This window comes from Rattus rattus, chromosome 9 (assembly GCF_011064425.1).
Source record: "Rattus rattus isolate New Zealand chromosome 9, Rrattus_CSIRO_v1, whole genome shotgun sequence".
NCBI lineage: Eukaryota > Metazoa > Chordata > Mammalia > Rodentia > Muridae > Rattus > Rattus rattus.
This window is the reverse complement of record NC_046162.1, coordinates 63,806,423-63,822,469: the sequence shown is the minus strand read 5'-3', so window position 1 is coordinate 63,822,469 and position 16,047 is coordinate 63,806,423. Positions and strand designations below refer to the sequence as shown.

General features: G+C 48.6%; 1 long non-coding RNA gene across 2 annotated transcripts; it reads right to left on the bottom strand.

The window, feature by feature from the left end:
• Nucleotides 1-560: 560 nt before the first annotated feature.
• LOC116909710 lies at nucleotides 561-2,594 on the bottom strand. 2 transcript variants are annotated; one of them, XR_004389091.1, is made up of 3 exons: nucleotides 2,069-2,594; nucleotides 1,799-1,874; nucleotides 561-1,692 (listed from the first exon to the last, which is right to left on the bottom strand). It is a non-coding gene; the product is annotated as an uncharacterized LOC116909710 (long non-coding RNA). The 2 variants fall into 2 exon arrangements; XR_004389090.1 differs by having other exon boundaries at nucleotides 1,799-2,594.
• Between the last annotated feature and the right edge of the window lie 13,453 nt (nucleotides 2,595-16,047).

The window sequence follows — 16,047 nt, the reverse complement described above, 5'->3', positions numbered from 1 at the left end:
CCAGGCGGCCAGCGCACCCCGTCTAATCTTTGATTTCCATCTAATTATTTTTTTTTCCTGCCTTCAACCCAGTGTCCGGAGAGGCGAACAAAGGGATGAGGATGGGGGATGGGGAGGCAGGCATCGGCGGTTGGGGGATCCCCACATAAGGTTGGAGCCCCTAAAATGCTCAAAGGCTCGTGCTCCCGTGAACGTTCCGGGAGGCTGAGGGAGGTGACCGGACAGGAGCTGAGGCCACGGGAGACCCACAGCAGGGCCTGGGTGGGCGTTGCAGTCCTCCGGTGCTGTTCAGAGCCCGAGCCCAGCGGGGTTTCTAGGGAAATGTCCGCGGAAAGGCCCTAGAGTGGTTCAAGAAGGGGTGGGGGCAGCTCTCCCCTAAATGCAATTAATCGGGGAGTTGGGGGGGGCACGTCAGCCCTTGGTAGAGGCAGAAGATGGAGATAGGATTTCTTTTATCCCCACCCCTACTCCCGTTCAGAAAAAAATATCTGCCCAAGCGGGTGAAAGAAGGGCGCAACTTGAATTTTTCATGTTAGCGAGAAAGAGGAAAAAAAAAAAAATCCAAAATGGAAAATGATTTTATTGGTCACTACCCATAAGTCAAGTAAACACAAGGATAATTAGAGAGTGGGGAATTCGGGGGCCATAAATCCGCGGCGCCTTCTCCACCGGCGTCGGAAGCTTTATGGCTTGTTGAGTTTTATTTTGAGAGAAACGAAATACAGAGTTTTGGTGGAAGCGGGACTACCCACCAAGCGCCGCGCGGGCAGACAGACGCGCGCAGCGAATTCGCCCGGGACTCTGGCCACAATTAGGGATCGCTTTGTCCTAGAAAGAGGAGCCTTACCCCCGCCGGGACCTTCTCTCCATGGTGGGATCCGTGCTCTACCCGACTCTGGAAAGTCACATTCTTCCTCACCCAAACTACGACGGAGATAGACACTTGGTGTGCGTGGGGGTCCCGAAGTTTTTAAACGAGAGATTCATTCCACTCGCAGCTTCCAAACGTCCACCCGGCGCTGTACCCTTGGAAACCTTTTGTTCTAACTTAAGGGGTGGGAAGGATGGGACAAAAGAAAAACAACCCACCTTACTTTGCAATCTTCCGCAAAGAGACTTGGGAGTACTTTTCATTCCACAGGGGTTTCTACCCCACCAGCCAGAGGCTCGCTTCCTCTTCTGAAACGGTCTTCTTACAAAGCCACCCTCAGCCGACACCGTGTAAAATCCCACTATCGGGTAAGCCACTGGGGACACTTCTGGCTCAACTGCAGCAAACTTGGGAGAAAAGAATGTGAATTCTTCAAGAACTCCGAAATAAAAGCGCCCCTTTCCCGGCAACTCGCGCCAAGATTCCCCTTTGTTTTAAACACACATATAAAACCCTTGTCCTTCCTAGGAACGGGGGGCGGGGAGAACTACGGGTCCACATTCAGAAGCACTCTCCCCCTAAAAAATATTCTCGGAGGAGCTCTTTTGTTTGAAGTGGGTATGGGGGAGGGGACGGGGGCCCGCTCCAGTTCAACTATCAGGCTCTTCTGATGCTGAAAAATAACAAACCACCACCAACAAAAAAACCACAACTCAGTCCGCTGAGGGTATCTCCTAACCCCGCAAATCTGGAGTTCCCGGATCCCGGAGGGATTCGTTCCTGGACACCCGGAGCGCAGCAGGAGCCAAGCCCGGGTTTCCCTAAAGTAAACATACCGGTTCAGAAAACGGGAATTCTAGGTTTTTCAGGTTAGGGGATAACTGCAGGAACCACTAGGAAACAGAGCCATCCTGTTGTGGTACCCACCGCGTCCGGGGTAAATTTCGTGGGCCTTAGAATAAAGCGACGCGCATTTCCACGGGGACTGGCTCCAAGCCGGATCCTGCGGGTGGTGGAGAGCCCAGTAGGGATTCCAGGACACAGCGCAGGGGCTACCCGGAGTTCGGCTGCCGTCCCAGGACCCCTCAGAAAGAGACACGTTTGCTGCGAAAATCTCCTACACACCAGCTGGGTTTTTATTCATTCTCTCCCCAGAGTGCGCTCTGGGCGCGCGGGAAACAAGGAAAACGCACGTACCTGGCGGCGCTCTGAGGGCAGCCTCGCCGGCCTTCCGTAGGCAAGGGAGCCCCCTAGAAGCTACTCCCTACCCGATTCGTCGCCCCAAGGCCTGACTCTCCCTCCCTCCCCGGCCACGGACTCCGCCGAACTAATTCTCCAGGAGGCAGGAGCGGGATATGCGGCCCGCCTTTCTGGGAGTGGGATTCGTTTTCTAGCGCCAAGGCCCGCGCCAACTCCCAGGCCACCGTCGGCGCGCAGGGTTTTCGTAGTCCTTTGGATCAGCAGAGTGGTGCGGCCTGGACTCTGGGCTGCGGCTCGCGCAGCAGCTTCATGCTTCCGCGTGCCCTTCTGCATCCAGGCTCCGGCGTGTCCACGTTCCCAACCGCGAAAAGGGGACGAACTCTGAGCCCTCCGGGGAGAGAAGGCTGCAGCCGCAGTCCAAGAAGGAGCCCCAGGGCGGGAGGGGTGCAGGGCGGAGGGGCGGGAGAGCTACCAGCGCCCCACGGCCGCGGCCCTCGTGGGGGTGGGGAGGGCGCCCGGCCCCACCCACGTGGAGGCCCCCGCCCCGCCTCCACCAGGGCAGCGTCCCCGCCCGTCCAGCGCTCCCGCCTAGCCCCGCCCCATCACCTCCCGTAGCGGCCGCTCCCTTTGTCTGGGCAGTGGGTGCAAACCAATGGCATCGCGTGGGCGGTGCTCAGGTTGGCCAATAGGTGATTCAGGGGGTGTCGCCGAAGAGGAGGTTCTACCCCAGAGAAGATACTGTAAACCCCAATGCTTCAGGATTCGGGCTGTTGAGACTGAGAGTGTCTGCAGCTTCGAGCTGGCTCCGCCGTGGAATTCCAAATTTTGGATCCCTTCCCACTATCTGGAAAGATGCCCCCATATCCGGAAGGAAGTGTAAGGGAATCACTTCGGGGCTCTGGGGAGCGGGAAGGTGGCTTAGACAAAGTCAGTCCGGAAGCCCCGGGGGATTTGATTTAGAACAGCCCCTTTCACCCTAGACACGTCGTGCCTTGCATTTTGAAAGTCAGGGCGTGCAGCATCCCCGGAAGTCAGGAAGGTGCTCTAGGATTAAATGGTAATAACGTGGCGTTCTGACTTACAGATATCTCTGAGTTTAGGGATAGAGGTCCATAGGCCCTTTCTGGGAGGACTACAGGATTGGGGGGGGGCGACTGCCCCAGTCTCACCTTAGTGGGCATCGAGTCATTTGCCTTCTGAGTGGAGAAATATCGAGTGATGAAGAAGATTCAGACCAAAGTGGACCACGGCCAGAGCTATGTTGCTGGCTTGGCCCAGACAGACGGGGAAGGATACAACTCAAGTGTGCCCCAAACCATGCAGGGCAGCAAGTGCAGGAAAACAAACAGAGCCAAGCCACACTTGCAGGAGCCAGCAGGTGTCTCCTCTTGAGTTCACCGCCTTGTCCTGGTATAGGACCTGGAGGTGTTTCCCAACCTTTCCCCCTTTTCTGTATCTTGGCTCCAAGTGAAACCACAAACTAAGAAGAAAAGGAAAAAGCCACCTGACGTGGGGGCTGTGATCTGGTGCCACCGATGGTAAAACGAAGTACATTACATCCCGGGATTTGCAGGGCTCCACCTGAGGGCTATCAATCCCAGCATCTCCCACGCGGTTGTCACAGAAGCCATCATCTAATTCCTTGTTGCTGAAGGCAGTACTCTGCCACCTCTCAGAAGTCCAGGGATCCTGAGATGGCCTGTAGCTAACTGAAAGGCAGGCTGTAGCACTCAGGATCTTGGACTTGTCCAGCTATAGTTGCAAACCACAGACTCGATCAATACGGCCTTGAAGTTCAGCTCCCAGGGATTAAGCACCCCAGGGTGGACACAAACTGCTTTTTGAGACCAAGAGGGATTGAATCAAGATAGTGGTCAAGATAACCCCAAATAGCCTCCCTTCCCACCCTCAAGCCCTAGAAATGATAGAAAAGTTTTAAAATCCATTACAACTAGAGAACAAGAACAGTGCCTGGGAGGCGGAGGGTGGGGGCGGGGAGCACTGCTCTTGCAAGAGGGAGCCTTGGAGCACTGAAGGAAAACTGCTAGCCAGTAGGAGGGCTCCAAGGAGATCTTCTCAGAGGAAACTGTGGAATTCTGGGATAGCTGTCAGGGTGATGGGTGGGAGGTCTGTGGAGACATTCTCTTCCTGACCTGTGCTCAGCTGCAGTGGACTGAAACTAAACAGAGGCCACTGGAGAGTAACATGTGGAGAAGGAGTTCTGTCCCGAGAGCCCCTATAGATGCTCTCAGCATCACGCAAGGCCCAATGCATAGAGACTGCCTACTTGCAGATAGACACATGGAACCTTACAGTTAGCACAAGTTAGAACCACTGATCCTGGCTGCAGAGTTGGCTCAGTGAGTTGGGGCACTTGTTTGCACTCGAAGAGGACCTGGGTTCGAGTCTCAGTAGCTACATTGTGATTCACGGCTGTCTGTAACTCCGGTCCCAGGAGAATCTGGTGTCCTCTTCTGACCTCTGCAGAAGTTGAAGGACCCTGAACATACTTCTCATGAGGAATCTTGGGTTTTGTTTGTGCTGTCTATCCCCAGAGCCTGTGTGTTCGGGCAATTAAACTTAGTTAATTTAGCTTAAATTTATCTTAAGTTCAATATCTAAGCCTAGTTCTTGATTTCATGCCCACTTCTTAACTACAAGGGTAAGGAGACCTTTGGCAATAGGGCTCCCTCTGGCACAGGGGATTGTTACCAGATGCAAAGTGGATAAAGTTTGAAATGTACTAGCATGAGGTCAGCCTCGTTATATTGAGTGCCAGGGAGCGGGGATGAGGAGATAGTCTAATGGAAGAATAAATGGGGTGGACCAGATCTCAGGAGGAGAGAGCATCCCAGAGCATACCTCAGTCCCTCAGGCCTGTGAGGTCAAATTTGCCAATGTAAGCCATTTTCTGAGGCTCTCTAAGCAGCATCGTTGTGACAGCTGACTGGGATGGCTGTCCTGACTAATACAGAGTGGACACTGGGCAGAAGGAACCTTAGGGTAGGTGGTTTCAACTTAGAGGTTAGGTCGTGGATGGCAGGGAAACTGAGGAGATAGAAATAGTGACATTTTCCCTTGTTACCCTGCAGCAGACTGGGGGAAGCTGAGGAGGTGGGAGAGGGCCATGCTGTTAGCCTGTCACCTGCCCTCTGCAGAAAGCGAGACCCGGTGTAACCAAAGGCAGTTTGGAACTGTGGCGTCACAGGTTGGAAGGGCTATTGTTTAAACCTCTAAACATGTAGAAAAAGTGGTCGGTATTGTTCTGAGGACAATGATGAAGATAACTTGGTCCAGTAAAAGGACCTAGGCTTGGTTGGGCAAGATGGCTGGCTCCACAGGTAAAAGGGCCTATTGGTAAGCGCCTATTGATGACCTGAGCTTGATCCTGAGAGCCACATAGAGGAGAGAACCAATTCCCACAAACTGTCCTTTGGTCTCCACATGGATGCCATGGCACTTGTGTGTGTACAAGTGCATGCACACACACACACACACACACACACACACACACACACACACACACACACACGACTTAGGCCTGTAATAGCCCCAGAGTACCAATCACATTGCAGGGATAGAAGGGTAGCAGCTAACTGAACGTGTCCCCAGCCAGTTGGAGAGACTGTGTACTTGAGTGAAGCCAAGCTTCAGGCAGAATCATGTCTCTGAAGATAGAACAGTCCCCCCCCCCTTTAAAATGTGTTTGAGGATGTGGGTACTTACAGATATCTGGAGGCCAGAAGAAAGACTACTAAGTGTCTACTGTTCCATTCAAGGCTGTACTTCTCATGGAGACTCTGGCTGGGCTACATTTTCTGGTTTCCTTGTAAAACTGGACACAATGTGGCAGATACAATGTGTATCTGTTTCAGGCACACACAAGCCTCTCCGGTGTTCCCGTCTCACACTAGAGTACAGACAGCCACTCCAAGATGTCCTGGGGATGATGGCAAGGCAGCCATCATCAGCCCTTTGACTCCTCGACTGTGTGGAGTGCCAGCCACGAAGTCTGACTACTTGCTTTGGGGAGTCCCAAAGAACAAACTGTTGCTAATGTGACATTCAAGTCTATGACTACTGGATGTAGGGGTTTAGTCTGAACTAACCCAAGAAAGAGTGAGTCTTCAAAGCCCATAGAATATTGTAAAACAGCACTAGTAACATTTTCAGAGAGAAAAATTGTAACCAGAATGTGGCCAAGAAGAGTGGCACCCAAGAGCCTGAGGCCATAGGGTCATGAGTTCAAGGCCAGCCTGGACTACTCAGAGAATGCCAGGCAAGCCTGGGCTATGTGGTGAGACTATATGAAGTTGAACAGTCATCAAGCTGCAGGGTTTGGATGGAACTCCATGATAGAATGTTCAGCATATGTGAGACCCTGCCCCAGACTCAAAAAGATAAAATAATAAAATAATCAGGGGAATAGAATGTTCTGGTGGTATTTTGCTTTCTTCTTTACAGTTTTATGCATTATTCAGAAATTTACAGGAATACATTATTTATGTATTCAGGAAAACCCAAAATTATGTTTACATGAAAAAAAATAAAAAATAACCTTAAAAAGATACTTTCCAAAAGTCAGCTACATGTCCTGAGAAAGAAAATATTTCCCCACTGAAATTAAAAAAAAAAAATGCTCTTAGCAAGCCAAAGAAGAGGATGAGCTGGGCATGGGTCATCAGGGAGGGGGGCGAGTCAAGCTGAGGAGTTTTCTAGAACACATGGTGAAGGACATCCTCCCCCACCCCCAAAAAGGGGTGATGTTAAAGCTAAGTAGCATGGGAAACGGTCCATTTAAATGAGATTCCAGGGAACAGAAAGAAGGAGAGGGAATAGTTACAGAAATAATAAAACTGTCCAGGGCCGTTGGAGACCCTGTGAAAACATCTCAGAAGAGAGATGCAGGTTCCCAGTGGGAAAACACACTACCTCCAGAAAAAAAAGCAAGGAGCTGACATCTAATGTTGGAACTTGAGATTCAAAGATGGCGAGGGCACCTTCACTGTCCAGAGGGAAAATTAGCTGAGCCTAAATTCCATGCCTGGTCTGACAGGCATTCAGTGGCGGGGGGAAAACAAACACCATTTTTGGTTGTGCCAAGAGAATTTATTTCCAACAAATACTCTCTGAGATAATTGTTAGATGCCGTACGGCAGCTAAATAAATAAATAATAAATTTCGAGAGGTAGGCAAGAAGGGATACGGGGGATGAGTCCGCTTCATCAGGGACTATATTGGAAAATGCTCTTGGTGGCATGGGAGGAGGATGCCAGTGTCCTCAGGTTGGGCAGCCCTGGGACAGAAGGGTTTGAACTGTGACCTCAGTGCTGGGGAGATGAGGATCCTCGGGCCTGGTGAATAGCAAGCTGACCTTCAGGTTCATTGTAAACAAACAGGATGATGCACACCCTTAATCCAAGCACCTGAGAGGCAGAGGCTGGGTCTCTGTGAGCGACAGGCCAGCTTGGTGTACACAAGTTCTAGAACAGCTGCATAATAGAGAGAGCCTGTTTCAGAAGAGTAAGAGACCAAGTGTGCGTGTATGTGTGTGTTTGTGTGTGTGTGCGTGCGTGTTTGTGCGTGCATGCGCACGCGAGAGAGAGAGAGAGACCATGAGATGCAGATAAAACATTTACTGTTGCAAGCCTAGCAAAGTGAGGTCATCCCTGGAACTCACATAAAGGTAGAAGAGAACTGATTGCCAAGAGTGCCGCTAACCTCCACACGCACTATCCCTAGTAATAAACAAATACAATTAAAAATGAGTAGTGGGGGTTGGGGATTTAGCTCAGTGGTAGAGCGCTTGCCTAGGGAAGCGCAAGGCCCTGGGTTGGGTCCTCAGCTCCAAAAAAAAGAACCAAAAAAAAAAAAAAAAATGAGTAGTGAAAGCTTAAAAGTATTTAAGGTAGAGAAAGATTGAAAAAGATGCCTGGTGTCAAACTCTGGTAGTCATATGTCTCTGCCTGTATGAAAGCACACAAACACACACAACATACACACATGAACACACAACACACACATGAACATACAACACACACATGAACACACAACACACACATGAACACACACAACACACACATGAACACACACAACACACATACACATGAACACTCACACAACACACACAAGAACGCACACACATGAATACACATGAACACACATGAACACACCATACATGGACACACACACGCAGAGCTGCTAGGATTGGATGGTGTGGCACTGAGTGTTTGTCTACCGTGTACCCTCTGAGTTCCATCCTCAGCACCACGAAAGTGATCAATCAGTTTAGAAAAAATTAACCAGGAGATGAATAGAATTTGATATAAATCTTCTAAATAAATGGAGCAGAAACTTGACATATTTAATAGAAACAGGAAACAGAAGACAACCTGGGTCACAGGGACAACAAAATACCATGTCAAATACAACCCAAAGCCAATCGGGTGTGGTAGAGCGTGCCTGCAATCCCAGGAATCAGGAGGTGGAAGCAGGAAGATCAGAGTTCAAGGCCAGCATGAAACTCTAATTTCGTAAACCAAAACAGGGTCAGGGGAGTTTTCAGTGGGTTAAGGCACTTGCCCCCCTTGCCTGACAACATGAGTTCAATACTCGGAATCCACATAGTGGAAATTGAAAACTGATTCTTGCAAGTTGCCCTCTGACCATCACATATCCACCTTAGAGAGAGAGAGAGTGAGAGAGTGAGAGAGAGAGAGAGAGAGAGAGAGAGAGTGTGTGTGTGTGTCTGCATGAGTGCATGCACATTAGCTCACATACACACAAACACACACATAAGAAAAAAGAAAAACGTAAAAATTCAATAACAGCTAATTATGAATGAAGAAGCAAGGGTTGGGGGGAGCTCAGGGATTAAGGACACCCCTTGCTCTTTCATAGGACTGAGTTCAGTTCCCAGCACCTATGCGGTAGTTCACAAACTTCTGCAGCTCCAGTTCCAGGAAATCCAACCACTTCCGGTCTTCACAGGCACCAGGCATGCCTGTGGATATTCATGTAGGCAGCAGCACATAAAGTGAATAAATCTTAAAAGAAAAGAGGAGGTATTGCTAAGAGTTTCAAATCTCAAAGCGTGTGCAGAGGAGAGAGTTAAAATGTAACACTTCAGGTAGGTTTAGGAAACAGGAAAAGCAGGAAGGGACAAATCAAGCTTTAATTGAAAAAAGCCGGTAAAAAGCCCCAGAGAAGCCCCACCGTGGTGTTTTCAGAGATTTTTGTTATCTGTCTTCACAGAGGGTCTAGGACACAAATTTCATTTTTTAAATTGTGTGTGTGTGTCTGTGTGGAGGTATGTACATTGGATCATAGGTGTGTGACACCCCTCTCAGCTGTATCTCTTACTCTTAGAACTTAAAAACCATGTAAGTCTTAAGCCAGGGGTAGTGGCAGCGCTGGGGAGGCAGAGGCAGAGGCAGATCACTGCGAACTCAAGGGCAGCCTCATCTACATAGTGAGTTCTAGGATAGCCAGAGTTCTGTAGTGAGACCCTGTCTTGAGAAAATAACAACAAAAACAAAAATCGTAAGTCTGAGGCTGTGTCTGTAGCTCACTGGGAGAGGGCACTTGCCTAGCATGTACAAAGCCCTGGGTTCAATTCCCAGAACTGGAAAACAACCAATCAAAACTCTCTAAAACTCTGTGAGTCTGCCCTGTAGCTTTGATCTCCTTTTCCTTTTCTAGTGTACACAGGGTGGATCTGTGGATGTGCATAGTGACTGTATGTGCAGGCACGTATTGCACAAGGGTGCATATCTCTTGGCCTTTAAAAAAATCACTGGGGTTGCAGTGGTAGAGCTCTTGCCTAGGAGCGCAAGGTCCTTTAAAAAAAAAAAAAAAAAAAAAAAAAAAAGAAAAATCACTTTTTTTGCCCCCAACAAGAGATGACTTTATTCTGTCAGGTTTTGTTGTTGTGGTGGTGGTGGTGGTGGTTGTGGTTGTTGTTATTGTGGTGGTGGTAGTGGTTGTTGTTGTTGTTGTTGTGGTTCTTGTTGTGGTTGTTTTTATGGTGGTGGTGGTGGTGTGGTGATGAGTGGTTGTTGTTGTTGTGGTTGTTGGTTGTTGTGGTGGTGGCTGTTATAGTGGTGGTGGTGGTAGTGGTTGTTGTGGTTATGGTTGTTGTGGTTGTTATGATGGTGGTAGTGGTAGTGGTTGTTGTGTTATGGTTGTTGTGGTTGTTATGGTGGTGGTGGTAGTGGTTGTTATGGTGGTGGTGGTAGTGGTTGTTATGGTGGTGGTAGTGGTTATTGTTATAGTGGTTGTGGGTGTTGTAGTGGTGGTGGTAGCGGTAGTGGTTGTTGTTTTCTCTGCTGCCTGTCATTTCTTTCTCAACCATTTTTCTCTCATAAACATATTTAAGTTTCTACAGTCCTTAGGATAAATACCATCACCATAGCAACAACAAACCATGGAACCTCCCTCTACACCAAAGGCCACTCAGGTCAACACCCTGGCCTTCTGGCTCCTCTCCCTCTCCCTTTCCCTCTCCCTCCCCCTCTCTCCTCTCTCTCTCTCTCTCTCTCTCTCTCTCTCTCTCTCTCTCTCTCTCGCATCTGGAAAGAATAGACTATGCTCAGCTTCTGTTTTGTTTTGTTTTGTTCCCAATCCATCTCAGACAAATACTCTTGTAAAATAAAGTAAAAAGTATTACTAGGAAAAGGGAAAAAAATCCCCAAAGACATCCAAAATGCAGGCCCTAATTTTTTATTATTAGGTCCAACAAGCATAGCGCGTCTGTCAGACTGCTATAAAAATGCTAAATGCTGGCTTTCAATTCCCGCACTTATCTTGACAGGGACAAGGAAGCGGCAGCATGGGTGGGCGTGTGTCTGAGGCCACGCAGGGCCACCAGAGCTGCTCTGTGCTACCCACGTGTGCCGGGGACGCAGCAGCTTCAAGCATGCTAGGCAAGTCTCCTCTCACTGAACTGCAATTGAGTCCCACCCCATGTGATGAATTCTGCCTCAACCCCTATGTGCTCTGACAAAAGTCCCCAAAGTTGACCTATGGCTTCTGAGCCCCTTGTCGATTTCTACACATTTTCTTTGCTGATATTGTCCCCGTCAGCCACCAGTCTAATTTCTGTCACTGTAACAAAACATGTCAAGCTGAGAAGTTTATAAAGTGTACTTAGCGCCTGGTGCAGGAACTGGGGAGTCTGAGAACACAGTCTGGCATCCCGGCGAGGCAAAGGTATCTCGTGGCAAGAGAGAACAGGAATGCCATCTTGGGTCTCTCTAGTCTCCTTGTGCCACTGTGGAGACTCCCCCCACCTTCATGATCTCATCCAACCCTAATGACCTATGACCTCCAAAATATCTTCAAGTGACTTTGGGAATTAAATGTACAACATGTGTTTGGGGTTCATGTTCAACAGCAGCTAGCACGTGCTTTCCCTCTCTCTCTTCCCTCTCCCTCTCCCTCCCCCCCCGTGTGTGTGTGTGTGTGTGTGTGTGTGTGTGTGTGTGTGTGTGTGTGTGTGCTCTTTGCAACGGCTTCATCTGTGCAGCCTTTGAAATTGTTTCTGTGCCATCCTATCCTACTCAGTCTCCCATTGCTGATTCTGGATGGTTGCTCTTTTGGATTTGATTTTTAGCCTCACCCACACAACAGAGATCTTGCAGATTCCAACCACAGCCTCTTTCCCTCCTGCCCTGTCCTTCGGTCACTTCCCCTTGGATATCCACAGTGCTCCTAGGGTTAAGGATCTGGGCTGGCTTGTAGGTTAAAGGAAAAAGCAGCACATGCAGGTATCCCAAAGAACAGGAAGCAGGCAGGCCCCCGAGGTCAGGAGCCTGGGGCATCCTGTTTGGGCTGCATTGTGGTTCATATCTTCTGTAGTAGGTGAGATAGCTTTGAATAACAGCCAATCTCAAGCTCACGGCGAGTGGCTAGAGAGGTTGAGTAGGGCCCTGTGAGCGTGGCCCATTTCACTCTGTCTGTTGGAAAGACTCCCCGCACTGCAGGTGACAGGGCTGGAGCCATCTGAAAACCTCTTCCTTTGGTGCTCATGAGGACCTAGGCATAGACTCCCTCAGAGCAGGACATCTTCACTGGGTTCTGACTCAGGACTTCTTAGTCCAGCAGCTGGGCGAAAGCTGCAGAACTTTCCCAGGCCAGTCACACAGGCCACCAAGACCAATGTAATTCAAGGGGAAGGGACATACACGGTAAGAGGTTGGGGTGGGAACATCAAAAATGAAGAGCTGGGGTTTGTTTTCTAACTACTGGGGTGGGGGGCAGGAAGGGTTTTTCAGGTCCCATCCCTCTGCCTTGTTTCCACAGAGTCTGTAGGACTACCTCCAGATGGGTTTAACATTCAGATTCTTGGCTGGGAGGTTTATTTTGGCCCAGGGTCCATCTTGGCCATAGCGGTCCATGGTCTGGTAGAAGTTGCGATCTGAGGACATGTCGGCATGTTCTACACCCCTGAGGTTTTCCTGATCTCAGACTGTTATGCAGCTATGAATCAACCTGGACATGGGGTGACTTCGGCATCCCGGCCACCAATGTTCGCATTGAGAAGTTCGGGGGGACCACAGGAGCTGGTATTTTTTCATCGCTTACAATTTTAAAGTGAGTGCCAATGTATGTAATAAATATAACGATGTGTATTTAGTTGTATAAAATCACTCACACACACACATGATATATGTGCATACATAGACAAATTTGCTAGGGTTTTTTTTTAGTAAGCTGTCTACTTTGGGATAATTGTAGATTCACAGGATGTTATCAGAAACAACAGCAAGAGATCTGGATGGCCTTGGCATGGTTTGCCCTCCAGCATAGCATTATTGTGAGTATAGCCATGACTCAGACTGTTTCAGCGGTGCGAAGACCGCCTTCATTGCTCTCTGGAGCCACAAGCTGCCTCTTCCTTTGTTAACCCCAGCTACCATGATCCTCTCTACTCATTTGTAACCTTGTCATTTCAAGGATGTTACATAAACAGCTAAATACAGCAGGGAAACATCTCCTTAAGTCAGGGTTTCTTCCTGTAGCCATGGCTGACTTGGAGCTTGCTGTATAGACCAGGCTGGCCTCAAACTCATAGAGATCCTCCTGCCTCTGCCTCCTGAGTGCTGGGATTAAAGGCGTAAAACGGTATGACTTTGGAGAGCAGTTTGTCAGTTTCCTTGGGAAAAAACATATCCTGATGAAATAACACATAATTTCACTCCTGCGAATTTAAGAATTTATCCCAGAGTCATAAAGATCCATGTTCACAGGGCTTAGGTGGTGGGGATAGACTCATCCCTGTGGAACCGCAGGCCCAGATAAACCCTCCCTTTTGTAAGGTGCCCACCTCGATCATGTGTGCGGCGTGTGCATATGTGTGTGTGTGTGTATGTGTGTTTTGTTTTTTTACAGCAACAGAAAAGTAACTAAAGGAATAAAACAGCTATGCAAAAATGTTTTTAAAGATTTATTTCTTTCTATTTAGTTTTTTGAGAACGGGGTCTCCCAAACTGTAGCCTTGATTTGCCTGGATCTAGCTCTCTAGTGCCTCAGCATGATGGCCTCCAACTCACAGAACTCTACCTGCTTCAGCTTCCCAAGCGCTGGGACTGAAGGTGTCTGCCACCACTCCTTGCAGATTTACTATTTTAGAAATGATCAGCATGACAGGGGGCTCCTGTCTTTAATCCCAGCACTCAGGAGGAAGAGTCTGGCTGAGCTCTGTGAGCTCCAGCCAGTCTGATTTACACACAGAGTTCCAGGAAAGCCAGGGCTACATATCAGAGATACTGTTTCTCGAAAAACACAAGAGGAAACAAAATGGCAAAATTGTATGTATGAATACAATGTAGTACATGCTGGCACAGCTGCCTGGAGTGGGTGCTGGGACTCTGTCCTCTGGAAGAGCAGGGAGGGTTCTGACCACCCAGCCACCTCTCCATTGCCTGCTGTGCCCGTTTCCCTCCAGGATGCTTGTGTGCACGAGTCTTTATGCCTCTGGGATAAATTCCCCCGAATGCAATTGGTGGTTATTTTGTAGTATGTTTGTTTCCGAGGAAATCGCTAAACTGCTTTCCAGAGTTGGGTCCTTTTATGCTCTCATAGCAATGAGTGACTAACTCTGTTTCTCCATATCCTCACCAGCATATGCTTTTGTGACCATTTTCTATTTTAGCTATTCTAATGGGGATGTGCTGGTGTCTTCTGGTGGTTTTAATCTGCATTTCCCTGACAAAGAAAGAGCTGAAGTCTCTACATGTGCTCATCTGCCATCTGTGTCACCTCTAAGGGAATCACCACTCATATCTTTTTACCCATTTTCTTTCTTTTTTTTCTAAAAAAAAAAAAAATTGAGGGTTTTTTTTTTTGTTTGTTTGTTTAGTTTTGGTTTTGGACAGAGCTTCTTTGACCTTGAAAAGATGATTTTTTTAAGATTTATTTTTAGCTTATTTATGTGTATCTATATGTGTCTAATTGTACCCTGCAGGTGTGCAGATGCCGGGAGAGGAGAAATTCCCCTGGAGTTGTTAGAGCCAGTTGTGAGCCACCAGACATGGCGTTGAGAACTGAATCCTCATCTTCATGAAGAGCAAAAAGTGCTCTTAACTGCAGAGCCATCTTCCCAGCCCCGTTCTTTAATTGTGGATAGATAGATAGATAGATAGATAGATAGATAGATAGATAGATAGATGATATAGAGGTAGATGATAGATGGGTGATAGATGGTAGATAGATAAATGATTAGTTGATAGATGATAGGTAGATTGATTGATAGGTAGATGATAGACAGATAGAGAACAGATGATAGATAGGTAGATAGATAGACAGATAGGTGATAGGTAGATAAATAGGTAGATGAATAAATAGGTAGGTAGATAAATAGAAAGATAGGTAGATGGATAGATCAGTAGATAGATAGGTAGATAAATAAGTAGATAGGTAGGTAGGTAGATAGATAGATAGATAGATAGATAGATAGATAGATAGATAGATAGATCAGTAGATAGATAGGTAGGTAGCTAGCTAGATAGGTAGGTAGCTAGATAGGTAGGTGGGTAGATAGATAGGTAGATGGATAGATAGGTAGGTAGGTAGATAGGCAGGTGGGAAGATAGATAGGTAGGTGGGTAGATAGGTAGATGGATAGATAGGTAGGTGGGTGGGTAGATAGATAGGTGGGTAGATAGGGAGGTGGGCAGATGGGTAGATAGGTGGGTAGATAGGGAGGTGGGCAGATGGGTAGATGGATGGGTGGGGAGGTGGGCAGATGGGTGAGGTGGGTAGATGGGAGGTGGGCAGATGGGTGATGGGTGGGTAGATAGGGAGGGTGGGCAGATGGGGGGTGGATGAATGGGGGTGGGCAGATGGGTAGATGGGTGGGTAGATGGAGGTGGGTGGATGGGGAGGTGGGCAGATGGGTGATGGGTGTGTAGATGGGGAGGTGGGTAGATGGGGAGGGGGTGGGCAGATGGGTGGATGGTTGGGTAGATGGGGAGGTGGGCAGATGGGTGAGATAGGGTGGGTAGATGGGGAGGTGGGTAGATGGGTTCTGTAGCTCTGGGTAGTGAATGAGGAGACTCCCAAGCATTTCACCAGCAAGTCCCATCCCCATGCTCTTCCTGTTTGCTCATTGTTGGCACAAAACGTCTGCCAGAGAAACTCGAGGGGAAAGAGTTGTTAGCTTTGGCTCACATTTCAAGAGTGCAGTCCACCATGGTGGGGTGGGTGTAGGGGGAATCTGACTGTACCTGCTTCCCAAGTGCTGGGATCAAAGGCGTGCGTCACCACTGCCTGGCTCAATTCCCATTTCTACACAGCCCACTGTCCAAGCCCAGGGAATGACATTTGCCTTCTCTAGGGTGGGTTCTCCTGCCTCTGCTAACCCAGCCAAGTCGTCCCTCACAGGGGAGCCTGGGGACTTGCCTTGTGCTGATTCTAGAAGCTTTAACACTGATGGCTCTAACCATCACAATTCTAGGCCTGTTTTCACTTTTTGG